Here is a 25,064-nt window from a genome sequence, read left to right as displayed (position 1 = left end):
TTTTTATTGGGGTTTCTTTATGTAGGCATGGTTAAATCCTTGGCCATGAAGTTAAACTCCATCTTCAGCCCTTTCCTCTTTTCGGATAACAGGCTGATATCATGTGGCTCAAAGCCCCAACCCTCTTATAAATTTTGTTGTAGTAAAATTAATCAGTTTCTTCTTTGTGAATTACCTTTTTGCCTATTGTCTAAAAATTAATTTCCTATTCCAGTATCACAAAGGTATTTTTCTGCACAATTTTTCTACTACTTCTAAAGTCTTATATTTCAGTCATTGATCCAATTGGAATTATTTTTCGTTTGCTTTTCTGAGCCTCAGCATCCTCCTCTGTGAAATTAATGAGTTGGATTAATTCATCTTTAAGATTCTTTCCAGCTTTAAATTCAGTGATAAAAATATCTAGCTTTTACATATTCCTTCCATGTTGTAGGAATTATTCTGAGAACTTTACATTTATTACCTTATTTAAGTCCATTTTTCACTCTTTCACATTTTTCACTCTTTTTCAGGCACAGTGAGGTTGAACTCATGAGCTAATGTTAAACAGCTACCAAGGGATGGAGATCAATTTGAAGCCAGGAGATCTAGCTCCAAGATTTGCTCTTAACTGCTTCATTGTATTCTTCCTCTAAACAATAACACTCTATGCTTCAACCTTCATCATAGTTTTTATTCTCTCCTTCAATTCTCAAGGGTTTGGCACATACTCAGATATAGAAGAGTCTTAATGCAGCTTTGTTGAATTTAATTGAAAATAAATCTTCCCGGCTGTTCTTGATGTTTATATCCTTGACGGGTGATCTTCAACTATGAAATCCAGCACCACATAGAATCAGTTCAGAAGGAAAGGTTGAGGATTCACACGTGGGGACTGTGCATCATGGTGACACAGCCAGCAGGTGATGTGCCTTTTCTTGTATCTCGGTTTGCTGTACAGAACTCTAACGTGCCTGCCTGGTGTCTGCCTGGCTAATTTGTCTGTGGGTGAGTTTTATTATTATCACCCTCTCCTTACCACTCAGACTGTGTGGCCTGTGGAAAACAGAGAGGTGGTGTATGTAGCAAAAGCCCCAGGCTCTAGAAGGGCAACAAATGTCTAACAATGTGGGTTTTTAGTTTTCTTTCATCATCTTTAAATTTCCATCCCAAACTGAAATGGCCAGTGCCCTTGGCCCCAGAGAACTGTCTCCTTCCCCTGTGTTACATCTCCCTGCCCCCAGCAAGCGTAACAGGCCGTTCCCCTTTCTCTCTCTGATGAAGTCCCGCCAGAGGATGGCCTGAGGGGAGGTTGGGAGGGTGTGAGAAACAGGACCGATGACAGTAGTGACATCTTCCATTTACCACGTGCTTTCTGTGTCTCCTACACTGAGCTAACGGTGCACCTGCACGACCTCATCCAGTCCCGCGACTCCCTGGGGTGAGGATTACTGTTCTCGTTTTACTGTGACAACACAGAGGCCAAGGAAGCACAGCCAGCCCGGAGCTAACTGACTGCAGCTCCTGCGTAGGAAAGCGGGGATTTCTTCGCGTTCATGTCTATTAGCCTTCCAACCCCATTTCTCTTTCTTTCTCAGTGTAATACTGCCTAGTAGCCACCTCTCTGTAGTAGAACTTGTACGAGCCTCAAGCTAGAAAGTAAAACAAAACAAAACAAAGTGCTGTATGTGTTTCAGAGCCAGCGGTAGGTATATTTGGGGGTGAGATGCTGTTTGTTGCTTGCCCTCTTTTACTAGAGCTTGGAAAGTCTCTGCTGAAGAAAGAACACGGACTTTAGAATCAGAGAGGTACAGCTGGGGCAAGGCATTTCAACTTCCGAGCCTCAGTTTCCCCATCATAAGAAAAGGGGTGATGAGAGGTGGGACCAAAGATGGAATCCTACACACAGAGCATCTGGTGGATAAGACAGGAGGCATGGTTAAGAGTAGCATGGTTAAGCACTAGTTGCCCAGAACTGGACAGGTAAGATTCCAGTTCTGTTTACTAGCTGTGTGATGACCGTGGACAGCTGCTTAACCTCTTTGTATCTCAGTTTCCTTTTCTGTAAATTGAGGGGAAATTATAGCACAGACTTCACAGGGTGTCTATGAGCAGAGAGCAGTGCCAGGCACAGAGGACCCACTGCAGGGGTGTTTGTCATTGTTGCAGCCAGTGCTCACCAATGGTGGCAGCCTTCTTTCCCCAGGTAGGGAACATCCAGAAGGCGCTGTCTGACCCACCTGTTGGTCCCCGGGGTACTCTGGGCGTACTGGAATCCCTCCTGGTCTCAGCAGTTGGTCCCACCTCCCAGCGTTGGCTCCAACCCTGTCTGGTTCTGGAGCTGCTCCTCTCCAGTGACCTGAAAGGCTGCAAAATTAACGCTTCCCTGCCCGGGTTGAGTGTGCGCTCAACCACATAATTCTCAGCTCCTTGCTGGTCATTAACTGTTTAACGTGTTTGAGGAATATCTCTTAACCTTGTGCTTCATTAGAATGAGTCATTTTGTGAGGCAATAAACCAGCCTCACCTCTAATGGAACAAGATTCCAGCACTTTTTTTTTTTTTTTTAAGAGCCTTACAAAGAAAGCTATTACAGGTTTGGAAAGATTGATTTTATTTAAAACTGAATATGTATGAAAGCAGGCAGAGTGGTTATGACATAAATTACTTTGATATATTGAGTGCAAAGGCAAATGCAATTTCTTTCCCCCTTTTAGCTTTCTGTGTTCAGCAGAGGAGTGGTGATTTATCTTTTTACCCATTTCAATCTGACGTAGGTTGCTTTTTAACTTGAGGGGAGAAGGGACAGGTGGCTTGTGTTGGAGGGACTCATAGAAGGAGGACAGGGAATAAAAAAGGAAAGAAAGAAAGAAGACCTCTCCTCCAATCTCTGGGCCCTCAAACAACACCATTCAGTTTGCCCCCCACCTCCCAACTTAGCCCAACCCCCTGCAGAAGAAAATAAAAAACAAATGGAAGAAACATCTCAAATGGAAATCGATACACAGTGTACTATGTAGTTATCTTAAGCTCAATTTTTGTGTAACAAGCTATAATTACATATAAGAAACATCAAACCCTCCTCGTTGAGAAACAGATAAAGAATATATTCTATAATAATCTAATTTTCATTTCTGTTTCCAACTTCTATGGGTCCTCTTGGGGCTGTGTCTAGTTCTAATAAAGGAAAAATAGGCAGTAAAGGTTCATTTTCTGATGTCAGAGCTCTCACTACCCGTTACTCTTTTAAGAAAGTCATTAATCTTTGCGTACGTCAATACTAAACATTTTCTTTAAGGCTCTGCCTCTGGCACCATGTTTCTGAAGGGATCTGCCTTGCTGGGATGCTCTGCACATTTTGACTTGCTGGCTTGATTCCTGAAAACAAAAACTTGACATTCTGGATTAAGTAAAGCTAAAGATATTTTACTGTTGAGGCTTCTCAGAGCTTTTAATATGCTACTGTGCATTGGAAATCTCTGAGAGTGATACAATGCACCACTTTCCAAATTTCTGACGAGGAATCTCAAAGTAATTGCATTCTGCTAAAGACTCTTGGGGAGATACTCATCTCTTTTACAGGGTTTACCAAGTCTTTCCCTAGAGAACTTTGCTTGTTCATCTAAACTCATCTCCTCTCTGCCCCGCATCGCATCCTGAGTTAAGGCTGAACAGAATTCATCATCAGCCCTGAACATATTCTGCTTTTCTCCCCCGTGCTCTCACACAGCACACGCAGGTTTTTCTTCTTCAAAAGCCATTGCTCCTCCTTCTGCTTCTGGAAAGTTCTGACATCTTTTAGAACCCAGTTTTGTGGTCACCTCCTCATGGAAGCCTCCCCAGGGAGAGCAATGATGACTTCCTGGGATGTTAGTAGCACCTTCAGAGACAGATTAACACAGGCACATGTGTGACAGCTTAGGTGGGCATGGACTATTACTGCAATAGTAGAACGTTCCTGGGGAATTGAAACTTTGGTAAAGTAGTGTGTTAAACACAGAACAAAATCAAAAATCTTCTGTCAGGGAGAATACTTTCTGACTTTGGAAAGCATTTTGGAAAGCCACCAAATTGAAAGGCATTTTGGAAGAATGATAGATGGCCAGTAAACTGTCCACAAAGGAGGTTGAGTGAGTTTCTCTGCTAAGGAGCTTTGTTTGGCTAGATGGAGTTTCTAGGTTTGGGGTGAGAGCTGAACTGCTCAATGGGAGGAGCTGGGAACTGTCTTCAAATCAACTGTCTCCACGCCTGTTCCTCCAAATGGAAGTGAAACATGGCCAATGTAGCCCAGCGTCCAAGTATTGCCCATCAAGTACACCCTTCAGAAGGGGAGTGAGAGACTCCAGCATTTCTAGTACTTCCCATTGGCAGAAGCCAACTGGTGAAGGTGATGCAGTCTGCAGAGATGTAAGCTCTGAGGGTCCAGAGTAACACACACAGAAAGAGCAGAGGAAGTTTAAGGGGAGGGTGGATAGAAAAGTGGACAAGGACCAACCTGCCTCTGTCAGAGTTTGTTTTAATTTCCATTTCTACAGCAACATATAAATATGTTTATTAAACTATTTCCTCTCCAACATAATATGTTTTCAAAGTATTGAATCTTTTCCCATCTGATTAGATGGAAGATGCGATGCTATACATTTAATAGTTAATGATATATTTTCCAATGTTTTAAGACCTATTTATACTTTCCTTCTTTGAACATCAGTAATTTTACATCCTTTGCCCATATATTGGAGTGACTTTTTTTTTCTTCTTGATTTTCAGTGCTCTTTATATATTAAAGGAACTGACCTTTTATTTCTGTGCTTAATTATACACTTTAAAAAAAAAAGTTTATCTTTTTCTTTTTTAATTGTGCGTGTTTTTCCCCCTGTGCAGAATTGTTTTTGTGTTGTCAAATTTATCACACTTTTAGGGAGTATGGATTTTATGCCATATTTATGCCTTCTGTATGTTGAGATTTTATATGCATATTTCTTTCTAGTAATTGTATAATTAAAAAATAAGTGTTTGAATCATCTAAAATTTATTTAGGTATAAGGATTGAGATATTCTACTCCAAATCACTACCATTTTTCCTAATATCATTTATTGAATGATCACTTTCTATTTCCTGACTTGTAATTTCATTTTTATCAAATGCCAAATTCTGACATTTTAAAATTTAATTTGGACTTTATACTCCCCCCCTTATCCTGACTGTCTGTTCATGCACCAGTATCACTCTGCTTTAATGATGCAACCATGATGAGGCAGGAAAGGTCTTACCTGACCTATAATTTATTTATGCATTTTTTACTATTATTTAATAAACTTATGTGCTCTACTTCAAGTTAATTATGAAGCTGACAAGATATTCTTCTGTTCTTAGAAAAACGAGGAAGAAAAAGAGGAGGTAAGGGAAACATTTGGATTCTTTTTCACTTACATGATTTTCAGTATTATAGAGGAGTCTTTTAATTTTTTTCAGATATTCTTCATATCTTTGATTTTATTAATTACCACCTAATATAATTAAGAAAAGAAATGAGATTTTTGAGAATCAGTACTTCTGTCAACAACTACTGACATTACATTCACTCCAGGATTGGATTATGATCTATTTTTAGAAATTCAGATTTTCAGATCCCTAATACTTGAATAGAACCTAATTTTCCACTCTCATAGAGTTGGGATTCAAATACCAGTTTTGTGCTTAATAGTTGAGTAATCTCTGGCAAAGATTTTTTGACTTCCTCTGCATCTTTTCTTAATAAAATAAAGATGATATATAATTAATAAGGATTATCTTGTGTTATAAAATTAAGTTCAAGTCTCAGACTCAGCCTTTAGTTGTCTTTGACCTTGATCAAGTTCCTTAAATTCCCTCAATATATTTCTTCATCAATAAAATTGTGTATAACACTTTGGAATAATAAATTTCTTAGAAGTTGGCTATAAAGAATTAATATGTGTAGGTGCTCTTTCTAATATACTGTACCCAATTTATGATAATGTTAATAGACCTGGTTACTGAGGAAGGAAGGAAAGGGGGGTGGGAGAAGAGAGGTAGGGGAGGTATTTTGTTTTAGGAAAGCAATGTTTTTAGAAGGCACATTGAACAGTTGCTCCCTTTACCCCCAGCCATCTAACATAGTGGACCAATTTTGTTCTGATGCACAGGTAATACATTACTTGATTTAACTCAGTTCCATCTTCAATCTTATTAAACTGCATAGCACAACAAAGCCAACTCAAAGAAAGGTTAACTGAGGCCTTTGGATTGATTGAACATGTTTGTCAATGGTGTTGTCCCTCCCACGTACAATGGGTTTTCATTAGAATTTTGCTGTCTACCTTGGAATGGTTGAAAACATTCACATGATGGATTAATCAATTTCCAAGCTAATGCATTCACATGTGGTAATGACTTGCTCAAACGTCTCCCTGGCTGTCTGAATGGGCCTTAAGGAATTAAGTAGGACAGTGGAGGAACCCAACTTTCAATTAAGAAAGAATGTTGCAGAGTTATTTTCTAACCTAGAAAATGAACCAAGGCTGATAATTTTCTTTTTATTTTCATGATATATAAAATGTTTTTTTAAAAAAAGCTAAGCCTATTAAAAAAATCATTTACATTTTCCAAATTGTAGTGCTATTGGATGCATCATTAAGTATAAATGGGTTGCAATAAAAACACATTAATTACTATAAAAACAGCAAAAACAAAAAACCCTTATATGATTTCAAGTTCATTTGGCTCCCCTCAAAAGGATAGAAAGAAATATATTTATATATTTACATATAACTAGGAACAGCTAAATCATTTGTCTGTAGAGAATGCAGAAGGAGAATATAGAGAAAGAACCAACCAGAGTGATCATGTCCATAAACCACAACTGCATTTTAGTCATGGGCAATTCTTCTCCTGGTTATTGCACTCATAAAATGCCTATGAAAATGACACCATGCAGCTCCATATTTATAGTCTGTCAATAGCCCATGGATCAAATTGGTTGAGTTCACAAGGCAAGAGCTGATTCCTCCCCACCTCCCCCTTTTAACTGCTATCCTTTTCTATGTCCTCTGGACTCTGAATGCCAGTCTACTCTTTTGACAATTTTACAGCCCAGGGTACAATGACAAGTCTGTAATTAAAGCTTGGATAGTGATGGAGGGCTTGCTGAAGCCCGGATCTCAGCTGGTCCTGCTATTACATCCATTTTATGGTTCTGAGCCCAGTGACCAGCTGGGCTTGAGCTGAGGGGAGAGCAGTTTGCAATGGAAAATGACATTTTGGGGATGTTCCCATTTGCCATTATCCTTGGCCACCAAAGGCTGAGTAGGCCTGGTCCATCATTGATGGACATGAAAACTCTTTGGCTCAGCATATTACGTCTATAGGATGCTACAGGTATTAAAAATACAGACTGAATGCTACACCAAAATGTTCAATTGCTGGGCTCCCTTTGAAGAATAAGAAGGTTTTCCCTCTTTTTTCTTTATGACAGGAGAAGTAAATTTGGTTAAGCAACAATAAGGTTCTAGAGGAAGGTTCTTGGAGAAGATGAGACTTTCAAGGAGAGTCCTTCCCAGGGATGAAACTTGCTGCATATCACTGTGCCAGTCTGTAATGTAGAAGCTAGATAAGCAGTAAACCTAAGTCGTCCCCTTGCATTAGTTATCTGTTCCTGTGTAATTACCCCAAAACTTAGTGTCTTAAAATAGCAGTGAATATTTATTACCTCACACAGCTCTTGTAGGTCAGAAGTCCGGGAGCAGCTTGGGTGGGTGTTGTCTGGCTCAGGATCGCTTATGAAATTATAGTCAAGATTTTGGCTGGGATGGAGTCATTTGAAGGTTTGCCCGGGGCAGGAGGATCCACTTTGAAGATGGTGCACTCACATGCCTGACAAGTTATTGCTGGTTGTTGGCAAAAGGCTTCAGTTCCTTGCCATATGGATGTCTCCATAGGGCTGCCTGAATGTCCTCACAACATAGCAGCTGGCATCTCACAGACTGGGCAATGCAAGAGAAGGCAAGGCTAAAACAACTTTGACTTTTACAACCTAACCTTGGAAGTCATACTCTGTCATTTTTGAACTATTCCTTTAGTTATAGCCCTCTTCCAGAGCATGCAAATCAGGAAGCAAGACTCATGGGAGGCCATCTTGAAGAGTGGCTACTGCCATGTGGGTTAAGAGGATGAGAAAAACAGAAGGATCACAGGGTCAAATCTATACAAAAGTTGGTAGGGCTCGTGGCTCGGGATTGGTTGGGATGAGTAGTTGAGGACTAAAGATATGAACAATGCAAAAGTGAGAGAGGCCAGATTTTATGTGGCTATGTATGTATGTGTGTGTTTCAGGATGGGGAACATGACTTAAGGGGTCCATCTACATGGAGACAGGCTTTCTTTGAAAACTTGAACACCCCTTTTGAAAGGCTGAGTGGAGGAAATGTAGAGAGCATAGATAACATTCATCTCAGATACACAAATGGGAAAAGGCATAAAGAAGACGCACCCTTCAGAATAAAGTTTGAAAGTTAGTGACCTGGTAACAGACTCTAGTGTTTCAGACAAAAGACAGTATGTTTTAGATAATACCAATAATTGGCCTGAAAGGTGATGTCACTGAATTGAACCTCTAATTTAAGCAGAAATAAAAGGAAAAAAAATAAATTGTGATAATAAAGAAGTAATAAAGACCTGGTTCCAAAAACAAAAATTCCTATTTGGCAGTATCTTTGGGAGGGGAAAACGATGGGATTTAGATCAGCAAATCTGGGTCAAATGCATTCCAAGGAATTAACATGCCTTTATTGTTTCTAAGCAGAAAAGAGTGGAGGAGGGGGGAAAATACTGAGAATTTGAACAAAAAATATATGGTTCCTGCAAAGAAATTATCTAATTTCTATTATTTTCCAGCTCAAGTGGTTGACTTGCACTCACGACCACGTTTAGAGGTCAATTTTGCAGTAGCTCACCAAATTACATCTAAAGATCCAGAGTCACGTGGGCCCCTCCTCCCACTAATGCTCCCCCTACACCCCTACCTTCGCCCCTCAGTCGCGCTGAGGAACAAAGCCAGCTCTGCACTCCAGCATAAATGATTCTTCATTAGTCTAAGCTATGACTTGTTCGTGATTACATTCAATTTCGATGTTCACAGATTCATTTTCATAATATTTCCTCTGGGTTTATTATTTCCATTTGTAAAAATTCACTGAGTCCTCTATGTCAGAGTAAGCTGATGTCATTAGTCAGGGGCTGTTGCTCTGATCCGTGAGGACTGGTGCTTTTCACGAGCAGACAGAAGATGCTCTACCCGAGAGAACTTGCGTTTCTGGCTCTTTTGCTTGTCTCAGCCTTCTGTGACATTGGGCGCATGACAGTGTTGGGAGGTGAGAGTGGGCTTTGAGAAAACAAGAGCATTATAGGTGTGGCTTTGGTCTACCACGGATAACTATATTTTGATTTTCTCGATAACCTCTTTTCCAGGGCACTTCCCTCCTCTGACTCCCAGACCTGACCGTCCACAGGGTTACCAGGGGAGTCGCCATGTAAGTAGACTATAAGACTCTGTTGTGATGATTGTGGGCTGCGAAGTATCTAATTCATTTTTCTGTCTTTGAAAATGTCTTGACTGAATAAGCATAGGTTTGGAAAAATGGGCAGTTATAAGGTCATGTATTCAGTCATTCATTTGTTCATTCAAGTCACATTTTCTAAGGGTGTATTATGTGTTAGGTACCAGGTCATGTTCCAAGGGTTCTCTGATTTTATTTCCCAGTTTTTGAGGGTCAGTCCACTGTTGCTTCCATGAAGCATCTTCCAATCTTGTATGTTTAACCCATCAAGAAAGGACTGACAGGATTAATTTCTGTTACTAATATGTCTAATTTACTACCATTTTAAAGAAGTCTTCTTGAAGGCCTCTGTGGACAAATCTTTGGATTTGCTCTGAGAATGAATGTGAAAGTACCCATTTTAATCAAAGTCTAAATAGGCCCAGAAAACTGCCTGTAAACTTGCATCAGAACTGAGATAATCTTTAATTTTCTTTCCCAAGATCTTGACTATACAGCAGTCTTTTATTAATTGGTATTATTTCATTCTAAAGTAATAAACACTCGATTTAAACTGACTTGCCTACAAAAAGGAATGTATTGCCTTGTGTGACTCATTCACCCAGGAATCAACCTGACTTTAAGTCTGATTGCACAGGTACTTAAACAACACCAGCGGCACGTGGTTTCCCTTTCCCTCTGTGTCTTGGCTCTGCTTTCCCTGCACTGATCTCCTGCTCCAATAGGATCTCAGAGTCACCAGCTGGCTCAGTACAGCCCTTAGCCTGCATCCTACTAGGTTGAAATCCAATATAAGAATGACCATGTGAACTATGACCAATTGAAGAAATGAATTTCACTCTGGTTGGAGTGGCTTAGGTCATGCCCCACCTCCTCCCCCAGGCCAATTATCATAAAGGAGATACGCTTCATATCCTCCTTCTTTAGGGCTGGGGGTGAGCTTAGCTCAAACCACGTGGCATGAGACTGGGGATCAGGGGAGTGGGCATCTCCAAATAGCAGTTGGGCCCATCACTTCACAAAGTGGGGAAAGATGCTGGAGATGCAAACAGTTCATGATCCCTACATGTGATTTGATTTCCGCAGATTAAATATTTAAAATATTTTCTTCAATATGCAAAATGATGAAGGCACTAGCAGTTGTATTTTGCCATGTGCTAGCAGAGCACACCTGACTTTTGTGTTTAATGCAGTAGTTTGGCTCATTTTGGATAAGGTGACCATACGACATGGGGTGGGGAATAGACTGAAACATGTCATATAAAAACGGAAGAATGGAGGATGTTCAACCTCAGGGAGCTTTTGATACTTTGCAGCAAGCACGGGTGGGAGGGAAATAGTATTACATTACTTATGTGAAGCACTTGAAAGCAGAAGTAAGAACCGATTTGTTCTTGAGAGGCAGGAATTTCTAGTGATGAATAGCTGCCTAGCGAAGGAGCAGATGTGTTGGTTAGTGTTGTTTCCTATCACTGTAACTGTTCAAGCACAGTTTTATTATACCATCTGTCAAGAATGGTGCAGACGAGAGTCGATCATTGAGTGAGTGATTATGCTGGATAGCCTTTCAACACCCTTGATGCCGGAGATCTAATGATTTTCTAAGACTTGTAAGTTAAGCCTGAAGAGCAAGACAATGGATATTACGTTGGTAAGTAAGAGGCAACTCTTTAGCTAGATTACTTGAAAAAAAAAAGAAAGTAGGCATGTTGTCTTAAGAGAGGGTGTGGGAGGTGGAGTAGGTTGACAGGAAAGCTTGGAGTTAGAATTTTGGTCTTGATACAACAAAGAGGATCTAATGGGACAAATGGAGACTATGGGAAAGGAAAATTGAGTCAACTTCGTATTTCTGCGTTGATTATTGAATGTGCTGTGTGCCGCCTTTCTTGCTGTACCAAGAGTAATCATGAGAAGGTGAGGGCTTTGAGGTATATTCTCAATGGTCTCTCTGCTTCTGTTCTTGAGCAATTTTAGCAAATGGTTTTCTACCTTAAAAATTATCCTAAGAGCATTCTTCCATTTTCTTTCTCAATGCATTTCACTGTGTCACAACTGGTGTTTAACTCAAGATTAGCTTCCTGTTACTTTAGTCCATTTCCTCCTAGAATTTCCTCCTTGTCAAGTAAGTAGACCTAGAACCTTGGCTTTGTTTTAATAGAAAGCTCAGAAGTCACTGTTATTTAAAGATAGATTGCCCTCATTTAAATTTTGACAGCAGCTCTTTTTCAGCATACCAGCATCTTTAAAATGGCTCATTTTAACAGTGTCCAGACTATAAGGGTGTACTACCATGTCACCAGCTTTAGTTGACCTTTGGGTTCTGTTTCCACACAGCACTTATAGGTGCATGGCCATGGCCAGCTCATTCCTGATCTGTAAAATGGGTATAACGATACAGATTCCCCCTGGGATGGGGAGGAGTTGAATGTGAAAATTCTTTGTAAGTTGTTAAGCAGAACTCAGTTTTAAAGGGCACTGCTATGAATAGAAAGCCATTATCAAATGAAATGACTAAGATCTGGCTAATTTCACCTAAAGCCAGGCAGTTTCTGAATTCATGGGGCACTGCCTGTTCTGCAGATGGGTCCTTGCCAACCATCAGAATGTGCTCATCGGTGACGGATGTCAGGAACTAGAAGCAGCTGAACACTGTGCTCTTCCAGGGTGGCTTCTGAACAGACTCATTATACTTGGAAGAATCTTTCATTTTTCCATTCCCCAGGAAATTCTCTGCTCTCCACAATCCAAGATGTAGCCAGGATTCTGAGCCTGGGATGCTCTTCCTTTCCACAAGTACCTGCCGGAGTCCTGTTGTACCCACGGCTTCCAGGAAACTCCATAGATCTTCTCTACCTCAACCCATTCGTACAGAAACCTCCAGGTCCTCCCATATCAAAGACAAGTTTCTTGTTCTTCTTTTACTATTAGACTAGCCATGGCTTGTCTCCATTTTGCCTCTGATTTAAATTCTTGGAAGTCTTTCTTGCTAGATATTTAATTTCAAGGGAAAGAACTTTTTTTTTTTTTTCATGCCTATACTTCCAGTACCTGGTGTGGTTGTGACCTAATGTGGTTTATCCAAAACATGGATAAATAAATAGGTAAATCATATGTGAGCGAGTCTCTTTTTCTTGGCCACACTGAACAACCCAGCAATGAAGAGCATTGTTCTTTACGCAGGGTCATGAAGTAGCCTTGCTCTGAGGCGGTGTCCACCCACACTATAGCTTATACCCGCAGCATGTCTTGGAAACACAGTCATCTCCCTCTCCCCTGAGTTTCACCCCAATCCCATCCCACTGTAAGAATGCTGTATGGTTCACTTTGAGTTGAGGGACCTCTATCCAGCTGAGTGCACCTTGTACTTAGGTGCAGTGAAGTAATCACATTGCATCATTACTTTTTCCCCTCAAATCTGTGTTCCTTACTGGATCATGAGCTCTGCAAAGGAAGGGATTACATGGTGTACATTTCTTTTCAGTGATACTGCTGATGTCTCAGTGGGGTTTTATGAGGACAGGCAGAGACAGTGAGAAGCAGTAGAGGTACTGTTTCAAGAGATATAGAAGCAGAGAGAAAGAGACAGGGAGATGTCCCTGGAGTAGGGTCTGACCATATCTGGGCTGCTGTCTTGCTTGCCTCCTTGATGTGTGTGCATGTGAAGGTATGTGCATGTGTGGACATGCATGTGACATTTATTGAGGGCTTACCAGGCACAGTGTTAGACCTTTTAGATCAAAATTCCTAATCTTCACGATCTCCTAAGACATGGCTCATCTTTCCCTATTTGTAGAGGAAATAAAAGTAGATCAGAAGAGAAGCCATTTGCCCAAGGTCACCCAGTAGGCAGCCTTTCTTCTATGATCTGAGCGCAACCTGGTCCCTTTCTTCCCCCTGGTTTCTTTATAAATAGGATATCCCTTTCAGTTTTTCCTTCCTCTATGATCCTACTTAATCAAACTTGGAGTCATCCTGGGAATATCATGCCTTGGCCCTGGTGGCTTCATTACATGTGCCAGAGACATCATGTCACCAAATTATACTTTCTGGCAAGAAAATCCTCCGTATATCATTTTCAGATCAAATCCACTGAGAGCTTTGAATATTCACAGATCAAAAGAAAACCCACAGAATGTCAGTGAAGTGTCGCTCCTATAATATGAAACCTTCTCTCACCTCTACTGCTGCCCAAATATTTTTAAAGCAAATGATGACTTCACAGAATATGTCTCCCAAATCCTATGCTCCCAATTATTCCTTAAAAAGGTAGAATCTGCATTGGAAGAGGAACCAAAACTCTGTTGTTTTGGTTCACCTCAATTAAGGGTTTGCCAGCCTGTGATTAAGGAAATGACTCCTGGTTCATAGGAACAAAATTCCCAAGAGGGGAGCTCATCAAATCAATGAGGAAGTCCTCTATGCAAGCTCTGACTTCTTTTCCTTCCCTTCCACTTTCCTTCATCCTGTCCCTACTTCTTTCCATTCAGTTTTTATATTTGTTTTAGTTAAAGTGGGCTTAGCTGACAAAGCCTCATAGTTTTCTAAGGCTTACTACAGGGGAAAAAAATGTGTAATAAATCATTCCTATCCCTGTCTCTCATTCTGCAGAGGCAACTGGTTTGGAACCATGTAGCTGACTCAGATCTCTAAATGACCCATTGTCTTAAACCAGGTGGGCTGCTATAACCACACACCATAGATGGTGTATCTTAAACAACAAACATTTATTTCCCGTAGATCTAGAGGCTGTAAGTTCAAGATCAGGATGCCAGTGGTTGGGTCTGGTGAGGGCTTGCTTCCTGATGCATAGGTGGCCATCTTCTTGCTATGACCTCACGTGGGGAGCGGTGAGGGAGCTCCCTGGGGTCTCTTTAAAAGGCCACTAACCCCATTCATGAGGGATCCCACCTTCATGACCTAATCACCTCCCAAAGTCTCCACCTCCAAATCCCATGTCATTGGGGATTAGGTTTCAACGCATGAATTTGGGGAGGACACACACAGTAGGTCTGTAGCACCTGTGTAGGATGATACCTTTACATTATTTAGTATTAGTCCATTCACTTTCCACAACAGAACATGAAGAATTTGTTCACTTTTACACCAACTTTAACCCTCCCCACACATCCATACTCCCCATTTCTCCATCCCCAACACATAGTAGGGCTACACAGATGTTAACAGCTGATGCCATACATAATATCTTATATATACTGTCATGCTTATTAAGATGATTTCATTTTCCTCAAAGTTATTGTTCTGTTTGATTTGCCTGTTTCCTTACTTTTTTTCCCTAACATATTGTTCTTAGTAATTCTGCCCCAGATTCTGCGACTGTTGTAAAACTCTGTCAGAATGTTAGATCCATTAGTTAGTAAACTTAATCTCTTCTGAAAGAATCCCTCCCACAGCCTTCTCATCTGTTTCCAATTCTCCTAGTTGCTCTCTGGAATTACCACATAGCTGTCAGCTTCAGCTTTTCCGTCACCGTAGTCCTGGGGGTTACCTTTGACTCTCTTGCAGTGAAGTCTCAGTTTTCGAATCCTGTCCTCGTTCTTGGGCTTATGCCTTCATTTGGTTGGAGCGTGCTTTCTGTTAGATTTCTGATAACAGGTGCATGAGATGAAAAGTATCTGAGGTGTTCCATGTCAATTTTTTCACCCCCACACTTGATTGATAGTTTTATTATACTTCAAATTCTTAGATGAAATATTCTGATATCAGAATTGGAAAGTCACTGTTCCATATCATCCGGATTCCATTACTGCTAGTGGAAAAGTCTGGTTGCATTCTATACGTGAGACGTCATGTAATTTTCACGTCCATCTCTTTGGAAGCTGGTAAGACCTTCTGCCTGGCCGCACAGTTGTTATGGTCGCCTTCCGTCACTGCGTCACAAGTTACCATCAACCTTGTGACTTGAAACAACACTCATTTTTTTAGTGCAGAGTTCTGTTGGTCATGCGTCTGTCATGGTATCAGTGGGTTCTCTGCTTAGGGTATCACAGGCTGAAATTGAAATGTCAGTCTGGCTGAGTCCTCGTCTGGGGACTCTGAAAAAAATCTCTTTCAAACTCATTCTTGGACTTTGGTTCCTTGCTATTATAGGACTTTTTTTTTTTTTTTTGCTGGCTGTCAGCTGGGGACCGCCCACATTCTTCAACATATGGCTTCTTCCATCTTGAAGTCAGCAACAGTGCATCTGATTGCCTTGTGTTTCCAATCTCTGTCTTCCTCTTCCACAGCCAGCCAGAGAAACACACTCTGCTTCAGAAGGGCTCACGTCAGATCATGTTAGGTCAGGCCCACTGGGATAATCTTCCTATTTTCATGTCAACTGTGCAGATAACATAGCCTAATTACAGGACTTAAATGCATCCTACTCCCCGTGCAGGGCAGTTACACAGGGAGTCGGGGCACCCTGGGGGCCCTCTTAGGGCTCTGCGTGCCCGGGCGCTGAGACACTAGGCTGGCCTCCTTTGAGCGCCTGTGCTTTGCGCCCACTGTGCGGCGCTGCAGGGGAGCTCTTTCAGCCTGAAGGTGGAAGACTTCGGTTCCAGGAGGTCCTCCTGAATCATTTCTTCCAAACCCCATTGGTTATTGCTTCTACTCCACTTTCTCTGGTCTTTTGCAAGTTCTTGTTTGGTCCCCTAATTTTCTTATTATTTCTTCTCTATTTCCCTTCTCTCTCTCTCTCTCTCTCTTTTTTTTTTTTTTTTTTGCTTAGCTTTCTTGGAGAATTACTAAAATTTAGCTTCCAAATCTACCGTGTTTTTTATTCATTTCTGCAGTTACATCGTTAATTTCCAAGAGCTCATGGTATTAGCTTTTTTTTTTAATGTATCTTTCTCTTCAGGCATCAGAGGTACAGGGTCTTCTCTAATCTATCCAGGGCTATTAATGACATTTTTTTTCTTTTTAAACTTTCTTCTCCAAGTTGCTTTATTTTGTTTGTTCTCAGCTCTGTCTTTTGAATTGAATGCTTCCCAAATGTCATGAAATCCTTGAGGGTTTGGTCATATTTGGGAGTCAGCACATGGTTAAGTCCTAGATTTCATATTATAACCTTGTATGATGAGTGCAATTAGGTGACATGTAACCTTGGGAGATATACATAATTAATACTCCAAAAAGTGTGGGACAGGGCATTATAGCTATTTTTCACTCACTGGGATCATTTGTGTTTAGCCTTTTAAACAACTGGAGACAGTGTAAAGGAATATGTGAAGAGTCTGGGGAATTCGAAGTAGACTCACCTGGATTAGATTCTCAGCCCTGGAATGTGTTAGCTGAATTATCTCAGGCAAGGAGATAAACTTTTGGAGATTCAGCCTTGCCATCTCTACAGAATGTCATCTATCACATAAAGTTGGTGAGACTCCCATGAGGTGGCATATGTGAAATGCCTCACACATGGAAGTGGTTCAGTGAACATAAGCCAGTATTATGGTGACATGTGTTGTATCACGATTCTTACTACTGTCCTCATTTATGGCTATATTGACACATTTTAGCACACACTGAAACTAGAATATACATATTAGTTATAAGCCTACAGTTCACAATTGCCTATGTTTTCAGGAGAGTAATCATTTCCTTGAAGCTTAGAGGACCAAAAAATTTTCTTGAGGTTAAGCTGACAGTGACAATTTGAGTCTCAGAGGAGGAGTAGAATTTGGTCATGAAGATAAGGGGCAGTGGCTTCACAAAGCGTATTTCAGGCTGCAATAAAACATTAGCAAAGTCTAGGTGGTGGGCAAGCATTAAAACATCATTGCTCAGTGCAGCCACCTTGTCTCAGCAGCCAAGAAGGCTCTGAACTATTTCTACTACTTACAGACATAAATGCCTTGTAGAGCATGTGGTTTGGACTTCATTCAGCTAGTGCTCAATTCTCCCTGTAGCAAAAGGATTAGTTCCAAAGGCTGGTGGAAACATGGGCACTACATTTTCCTTTCACTGGTGGAACATCTGTTTTTTGGTAGCACATACTTCAGCTACTATTTTATTATGTGATTAATCAAGCAAAGGTGTATAAAACTCCAATTATATGACAAGTAGTGTACTCAGCAGTTGTGATGCCCTGGAGAATAAGATGGTCTCTGTCCTCAGAGAACTGAGTGTGATGGAGACCACCACAATGCAGTGTGAAAAATGGCCAGTTACCTATCAGGAAAACGAATCCCTGTCACAATTATGTCAAAACTAGTAAAAGCTTAAGAATAAACCTAAGAAGAAACATGAAAGTTCTACATGAAAAAAAAAATGATACAACTTTGTTGATGGTCACAAAAGAAGACTTAGGCCAATGAGGGAGAGATCATTTTCCTGGATAGAAAGAGTCAATATTGTAAATATGGGAATTCTCTCAAAATGAGTTTCTCTATAAACTCATTAAAATCAAAATAAAATTTCATGAGGATTCAGTGGAATGTGCCAAGCTGATTGTTCCAGTTCAGGTTTTCCAAGAGACAGATGCAAGATGGGATTGGACTTGTTAAGGATTTATGGAGATGAGAAGGATGCATGTGAGAGAAAAAGGAAGAGAGAGTAGGTATGGTGAACCTTCAGGTCATGATTCATGTCTGATGCCCATGAAAGGAAAGTTGGAAGGGAGAATGTTAGGAAATCTCCGTGCACTCCCACTGTTCTAATAAAAAGTCTTTGCTAGGGTAACAAGAATATCTGGGCAAAGGTTGCCCATTGGAAGAGGGAGAGATTGCCTAGCACTAGTAACGGTGCCACGCTCACTCATTTTCCCAAAGGGTTGGTGGTTAGAGCTGCCAGTCAACTGTGCTGCCTGCAGCAAATACTCTTGAAGGAGGTCTGCATGGAAACCTTTACAGCTGCCACAGTCCTTGCCTTGTGCCACACAGATTCATTCTCCAGGCATCTTATGGACTTCTTTTCCTGAAAGAAAATTCAGAGGGAGGAGCTTATTAGGACAAACTGCAGCCTCAGTTGCCATAGCTGATCTTGGATCTACAAGTAATGTTTCTTCTTTCTTCCTTCACTCTCTATTCTAAATTCCCCTCATTCTCTGATATCATCTCTTGAGGTCTTGGTGGCTACTCAGTGAGGTGATCCAAACCTTCATTTCCAAAGAGTCTTGAGCCCAAGGTAATCATCCTTCTCAGATCATTGTTGCAGGACATGCCCACTCCCAGGTACAATGGGCAAGAGAATCCAAGAGGCACCCATGGGGATCATGTGCTCTATACACCTTTCTCCCTGCTCCCATTGTGTAAAAGCAGCTCCGTGTCCTGCTGATCATTATTCCCCTACTTACTGGTTGCTCTCTTGGTTTAAGAAGTCCAAAAATCTCTAGAGTCAGCAGTGGCTTGCTATTTAAAAGGACTCTTGCTGTTTCCTGTCAAGGGAGCACCATCTTTGATGACCAGGACTTCAAACACTGCAGACCCAGAGTTTCAGTGTAGGAAGCAAAATGCTCCCTGTGAGTCACTGGGAGTAAAGAAAATTGGGGATTTTCCTACTTTAATCCCTTGGTTCCTGAACGTATATATTCTTCACACCGGACACAGTTCCGTACAGAATCCTATTCTGTATCTTGAAGGGAGGCAGCCCATCCTAACAGAGTATTGTTTCCAAGTTGGTCCTTCAAATCTTCTTTCAGTGGGCCATTCCAGAAATCTATGGTCAGCTACATCTGCGTGTATGTGATATGACCAGTGGATTCCATAGTCATGGGCCCATTCTTGGGTCTCTTTTGCAATCAAGTAGGTCCTCTGGTTAAATGCTTTATCGCATGGATCCTATACCAATGGGTCAAGAATTCTGTAATCCCTAGAAGATGACAGTGCCAGACAAAGCTCTTTGGCCAGGAAATGCAAAGCCACAGCCAGAATTGATATCTAGCCTTGTGAGGACAAAACTGGTCATTCTGGGATGGAAGGGGGTTGACATAATCAACTTTCCACCACCTGGTAGTTGGTCTCTGTAATATGTATTCCTATGCAGCAAATTACTCTAAAATTTAGCAGCTTAAAACAACAAACATTTATGATCTCATAAAGTTTCTGAGGATAGGAATTCTGGGGTCAGCTTAGGTGGGTTGTTCTTGTCCAGGGTCTCTCAAACTGTTATCTGGGGCTGCAGCGATCTGAAAGCTGGACCAGGGCTAGAGGGTCCATTTCCCTAAGAATGCTTGCAAGTCTTTTATGGCAGGACCTCTCTGTGGTGCCTTTTTGGGTGTCAGTTCCCAGAGCCTAGCTCAGTGTGGGGGAGGTGCTAATATGTATTGATCAAATACTACATATCAGGTTGTACTAGCTTTTTTGAATATGTTACTGATTGTGTCTTTGTAGCTGCTGCGTCAACTAGGGATTGTTATTTCGGTTTAACACCTGAGGAAACTGATAGGCAGAAAGTGGAAATATGTTGCCCAAGACACACAGCTGAAGTGGTGAGATAGGATTTGGGTGCTTATAATTTTGACTTCAAAACCCACCCTGCATTAGGAAACTAGATTAGGTTGTATTTAATTCCTGCACCGTGATTGCCTTGTAAATGAACTGAGTTAGAACCTGAATTTGTTCCCAGTGTCTGTGTAGGCCCCTGGGATTGCCATGTTTCCTCTGACCCCACTCGGTGGAAGTGTAAGAGGTCGTTCAGAGTGACCTGCACAATTAGAAGAAGAACCCATGTACTGTATATTAAGCTCAGAGGAGGAAAAAAATCTCTTCTTAGTGTCTTCACAGTATGATCCTGTGTTTAATAACCCTGAACGTGATAAATCAAGAGCATAAAGAAATCCTAATTACAACTGTCCAGGCGTCTAGAGTCCCAGAATCAGCTACTTTGCTTTAGGAAAACGAGAGAACATTAGACCTAACAGAGATTCCCTAGAACCACTGGCTCTAAGTTCAGATGAGAAGACTGAGCCCCAGGGAAGTGAGATGATGTACTTGAGGCCACACAGCTAGTTGTTGAGAGAACTGGGTAAAGGATCCCCATTCCTTATCTCCCAGGAAAGAACTCTGGCCGCCCCGGACCACCCAGTCCAAGATAAAACATTAAGACAACACAACACTTAGAAGAATAAACTGAAACACTAAAGGGTCTATCCTATTTTGAACTTCTTCTGTCCTCTCCCCACTCCTCACCCCATAAAATGTCCACACTGCCCATAAAATGGTGGTTTAATAGATTATTGAGTAATGATTTGACTGAAGTATGAGATTAGAATTTGCTTTAGGCATTTATAGAGGAAACGGGGAGGAGGAATATAGAAAGGAGCCCCAACCAGACATGATTCTCTCACAGATGACTACAATCAATTGTTGGGGGAAAATAAAGCATGACCTAGAGTTACTGAAAAGGGATCAAAAGCAGGCTGACTCTGGAGACAGAAGGATGGCATGGAGTGAGTGACTTGGAAGCAAGCCAAAAGCAGTGCCATGTTGGAAGTCCACAAAAATGAAACAAAACGAAACAAAAATAATCTATTAAAACATTTAAAAAAAAATCTGAAAACAAAACCAAGTGAAACCTACCATCTTCCTGGGCTGTAGAACCAGAGGACAGGGATAGGAGTGACCACACTGACCGAGAAGTGATGGAAGATGATTGAATGAGGCAGTCAGAGGGGGAGCCTGAAGTTCTAAGTACAAACTGCCCAGTGAACTACCCAAGGGTGGGACAAATTCTAGTTAAGTAGGAAAAACTAAACTTAAATTTGAGCTACCACCCAAGAGCTAGAGTTTGCAATTTGAGTCTAATCAAATTAAATGCCGATTAAACAAAACAAACAGGCCATCAAATAAAACCACATTTCAGAAGAATATAATGAAATCTCAAGTCTCCACATATACCATGAACATCTCCAGGATGAGTTTTGAAAATGACTCAACAGGTGAAGAACCAGGAGTGTCAGGAATGAAGGAACCATCCCCGGCTTAGACCTGCTAATTTTCTCTTTCTTTTATTAGGTTTCTATATAACATCTCACTAATGCCACTAAAAGATGGTTTGTAGTCCTTTGAAGTAGACGACTTCCAAGGTGGTTTCTATCTCTGGCATTCTGCTAGCTTATTGTTCAGTCTACACACTTGGGAGGGATCCCCCAGAAAGGCATCACTGCTCTATAATTTGTAGCTGATGTGTGTAATAGAGTGAGGCAGTGCTTCTCAAACTTTAATACGTACTCAAATCTCCCAGGCTTCTGGTTAAAATCTGCTTCAGGAAGACTGGGGAGGGGCTTCGGGGTCTGCCTATCTAACAAATTTTGAGTAAAGCTGATACTGTTGGTTCCAAAATCACACCTTGAGTAAGTAGCAAGATTCTTAGGGACACAGTTTCATAGTGAAATTCAATAGCCAAGTACAATAGCCAAGTAGGTGTGGGGATTGCTGGATACTCTCTCTTAACTTTACAAAGCCCGTCTCTGAGAAATTTGGGTTTTAACTCAATGTTTCCCAAATTAATTTCACTACAGAATCTTCTTTTGAAAGAAAGTCCTATTACATAACAGAACAAATGTTATAAAAAACATAGATTGGGGAAAGTTTTATTGTAAGGAGATCTTGAAAGAAATGCATAAATCTGTGTTTTTAATGTGCTCGCTCAATCCCCATTTCTGTGTTATAAAAAAAACCAGATTCTCAGATTTTTATTGAGAATAATCAAATATAAGGCTTCCTTGAACTGTGCTTGAAATTTGAAATGTTGAATCTTTGGAAACCAGTTAAAGGAAATAAAGGAGTTGCCTTAACAAGATATGGTTGATGGTGCCAACTATGCTGGTCTAACCTAACCTAAAGACCTTGGGAAATACTTCTGGCTAGAAATACTTACTCCATTGATTGAGTACACCACCAGTGATGAATTATTGCTCCAGGTTAACCTTTGCTTTATCTCCTGCTTTAAAATGAGCAGACTCCCAGAGGCTGAGCACGGGGTCACTAACACAGTATTGAGGGAAGGGCTGCTATGAGCCCCCGTTCCCACGAGGGCAGTGAAAATCAATGAAACAGGTGGTGTCACTGCCTCCCACATCCAAGGTCAGCCCTTCTCAAAGTATTCTCATGTATCCCTGACTTTCCTAACAGCCTGATGATAAAACTAGGGTGTGGTTTATCACTTCTGTTGACAAAGACATTGCAGCCCAGAGGATAAGTTACTTGTTTGAAGTCCTCTGTCTACTGGAAGAGTTAAGATAAAGGGTAAAGAGGCCTAAGAGTTAATAAGCTTCTCGTATGTGCCAGGTACTTCAAACGCTTAATCACTTAACTATTTTATATTGGAAAACTGAACTGTAAGAAAACTAGGCATTTGTCCCAGTTAATAAATGGGAGAACTGGGATTTAGGCCTCTCTGTTTGACTCCAACGCATGCAGTGTGGTCACCTTCAATATTTCTTTATCTTTCTGAGATATTGTTAGCTACAAGGCCCTGAAAATGAGGAGAAAACCTTCACAGGGATAATGAGGTGCAAGATCAGATACTTGCTATAGAGTGTTCTGTACTACAGAAGTTTGCCCAGGGCCATCCTAGCATTTCATTGCATGGTTTCCTTTTTTTTCCCCCCTTTTAAATATATTGTACAATATCTTGCACAAAATGATATTACTGCCATCTCATTATTCCTTAATGCTTTTTAATGAAGCACTTTTTTCACAGGGTGAATTTTTATATCATATATCTTAGAGAAACTCTAAAGATTTTTTTTTAAGCGCACAACATACAATCTCTGTCTTGAGATGATCCAAACCACATCCCTCATCCCAACTTTGACTTTCTGGAGTCTTAAAAATATTCTTCCTAAGCAAAAACACTAGACAGTAGAGAGAGAAAACAATGAAACACTCCTTAAAACGTTTTATAAAAAATCCCAGACAGATAGTCTTCTATGACAGACCAGACCTATAAATTTAGAAGCATATTGAGTGGGTCAGACCGAAAGCATGCACAGACCAAATTGTCCAGAATCCCCTCCACTCCCAACATGATCCAGACAGGTTTAGAGCAAATATTTTCTTCCTCAGCTTGAGAAATCCTTCCAGGATGAGAGCCTTTCAGCTACCTGCCCAGGAGGCCATTGGTACCATATCCTCATGATGTGATTTGCTATTTTCCATAGAATTTCACACTCTACATGTTGAATGTGTCTTATAGGTCATTTACAGTGCTCATTTATATTTTGTATTCTTTTATATTTTGCCAAAGTGAAGATACATGCACTGCCCACCAGTCAATCACTACGTCATTTTTACACTCCCACTGGGTACCAGCCTGGACCATGGGGAACATATACCAGGCCCTGGGCTGGATGTTTCCACCTGTATCATCTCCACTGAAGTTAATAATTACAACAGTAGTAACAATAGCAAGCAGTTATGTATCTTATGCAGCAGGTACTGTGATAGATGTTTGTGATGCCTGATTTAGTGCTCACTATAATCCTGTGAGATAGACAAGGCTTCTTAAACCTAGTAGCCTGGGGTCATCAGCTGAGGAGCTTTATGAAAATGAGTCCTAATCAAGACATATTGAGTCAGAATCTCTGGGGTAGAAATATGAAGTCTCTATTTTTCAGTAGCTTTCCAGGGAATCATGAGGTACTCTGAGGTTAACCAGCTCCTGGGAAAAATAAGACAGATGTCGTTATCTTGGTTTTATTCATTGGAAACCAAAGCTCAGAGAGAATAGTGTGTCCACGAGGTGCTGGGTTGTTACTGACTCTCCATTGCAGGCACCTTTGGGGCATCCTCAAAGGTCCCTTACAACTCAAAGTGTGGTCTGAAGACTGGTGGCATTAGCATCACCTGACACCAGATCTGCTAAGTGAAGAATCTGCATTTTAACTAGATTCCCCGGAAGACAGAGTTTGGGTAGTGCTGCTTTGGATCACTGAGCTAGAAACTGAAAACTGCATTTCCCAGGCTCTACTGCCAGCGAGCTTATTTAATTTTACCAGTGGGCGGCACTGAAGGAGATTGGAAAGGGGAAGGAAGGAGCAGCCATCCTTGTCCACCTTTGCAGAGGCAGTAGAAGGGACAGGGGATTTAAGACAGGCTATCGTGGGCTCAAGCCACATGGGTGATGTTTGGCAAGCTTCAGGGTGAGTGAGGGCTTCTGGGTTCCCACTCACAGCAGTGGCACAATTCAGTAACGACCGCTAACAGTGGCTGTGGCTGGGGCACAGGTCAGGTTTCACGGGGTGGTAATACTCGCTGATTTGGGCAAAAATCTTCTCTCTTTTGCTTCTCCAGCCCTTCCAGCACCATTTGCAAACATTTCCCTGCATTAAGTCCCTCTTCACTTGAAATAGCAAGAGTGGTTCTCTTTCCCTAGTTGGACATTAACTGACAACCGTTCTGCACCCATACAGCCATTCTGTTTTTTCACTTTCAGTACAACATACTATAAGTTAAATGAGCAATTCAACACTGTATTATAAAGTAGGTTTTGTGTTACATAATTATGCCTTACTTAGGCTAATGTAAGTGTTCTGAGCACATTCAAAAAGTAGGCGAGGCTAAGCTATGATATTC

At 41.1% G+C, this 25,064-nt stretch overlaps 1 long non-coding RNA gene across 1 annotated transcript in view; it reads left to right on the top strand.

Annotated features, from left to right (window-relative positions):
* The first annotated feature begins 9,461 nt into the window (after window positions 1-9,461).
* Window positions 9,462-25,064, top strand: part of LOC123613523 (uncharacterized) — a 114,186-nt gene continuing 98,583 nt past the window's right edge. The window contains exon 1 of the long non-coding RNA XR_012502270.1: window positions 9,462-9,525. This is a non-coding gene — a long non-coding RNA (uncharacterized LOC123613523). The remainder of the gene's footprint in view (window positions 9,526-25,064) is intronic.

The sequence above is a fragment of the Camelus bactrianus genome, chromosome 25, assembly GCF_048773025.1.
Source record: "Camelus bactrianus isolate YW-2024 breed Bactrian camel chromosome 25, ASM4877302v1, whole genome shotgun sequence".
NCBI lineage: Eukaryota > Metazoa > Chordata > Mammalia > Artiodactyla > Camelidae > Camelus > Camelus bactrianus.
The sequence above is the reverse complement of the archived record's forward strand: the minus strand, read 5'-3'. Positions and strand labels throughout refer to the sequence as shown.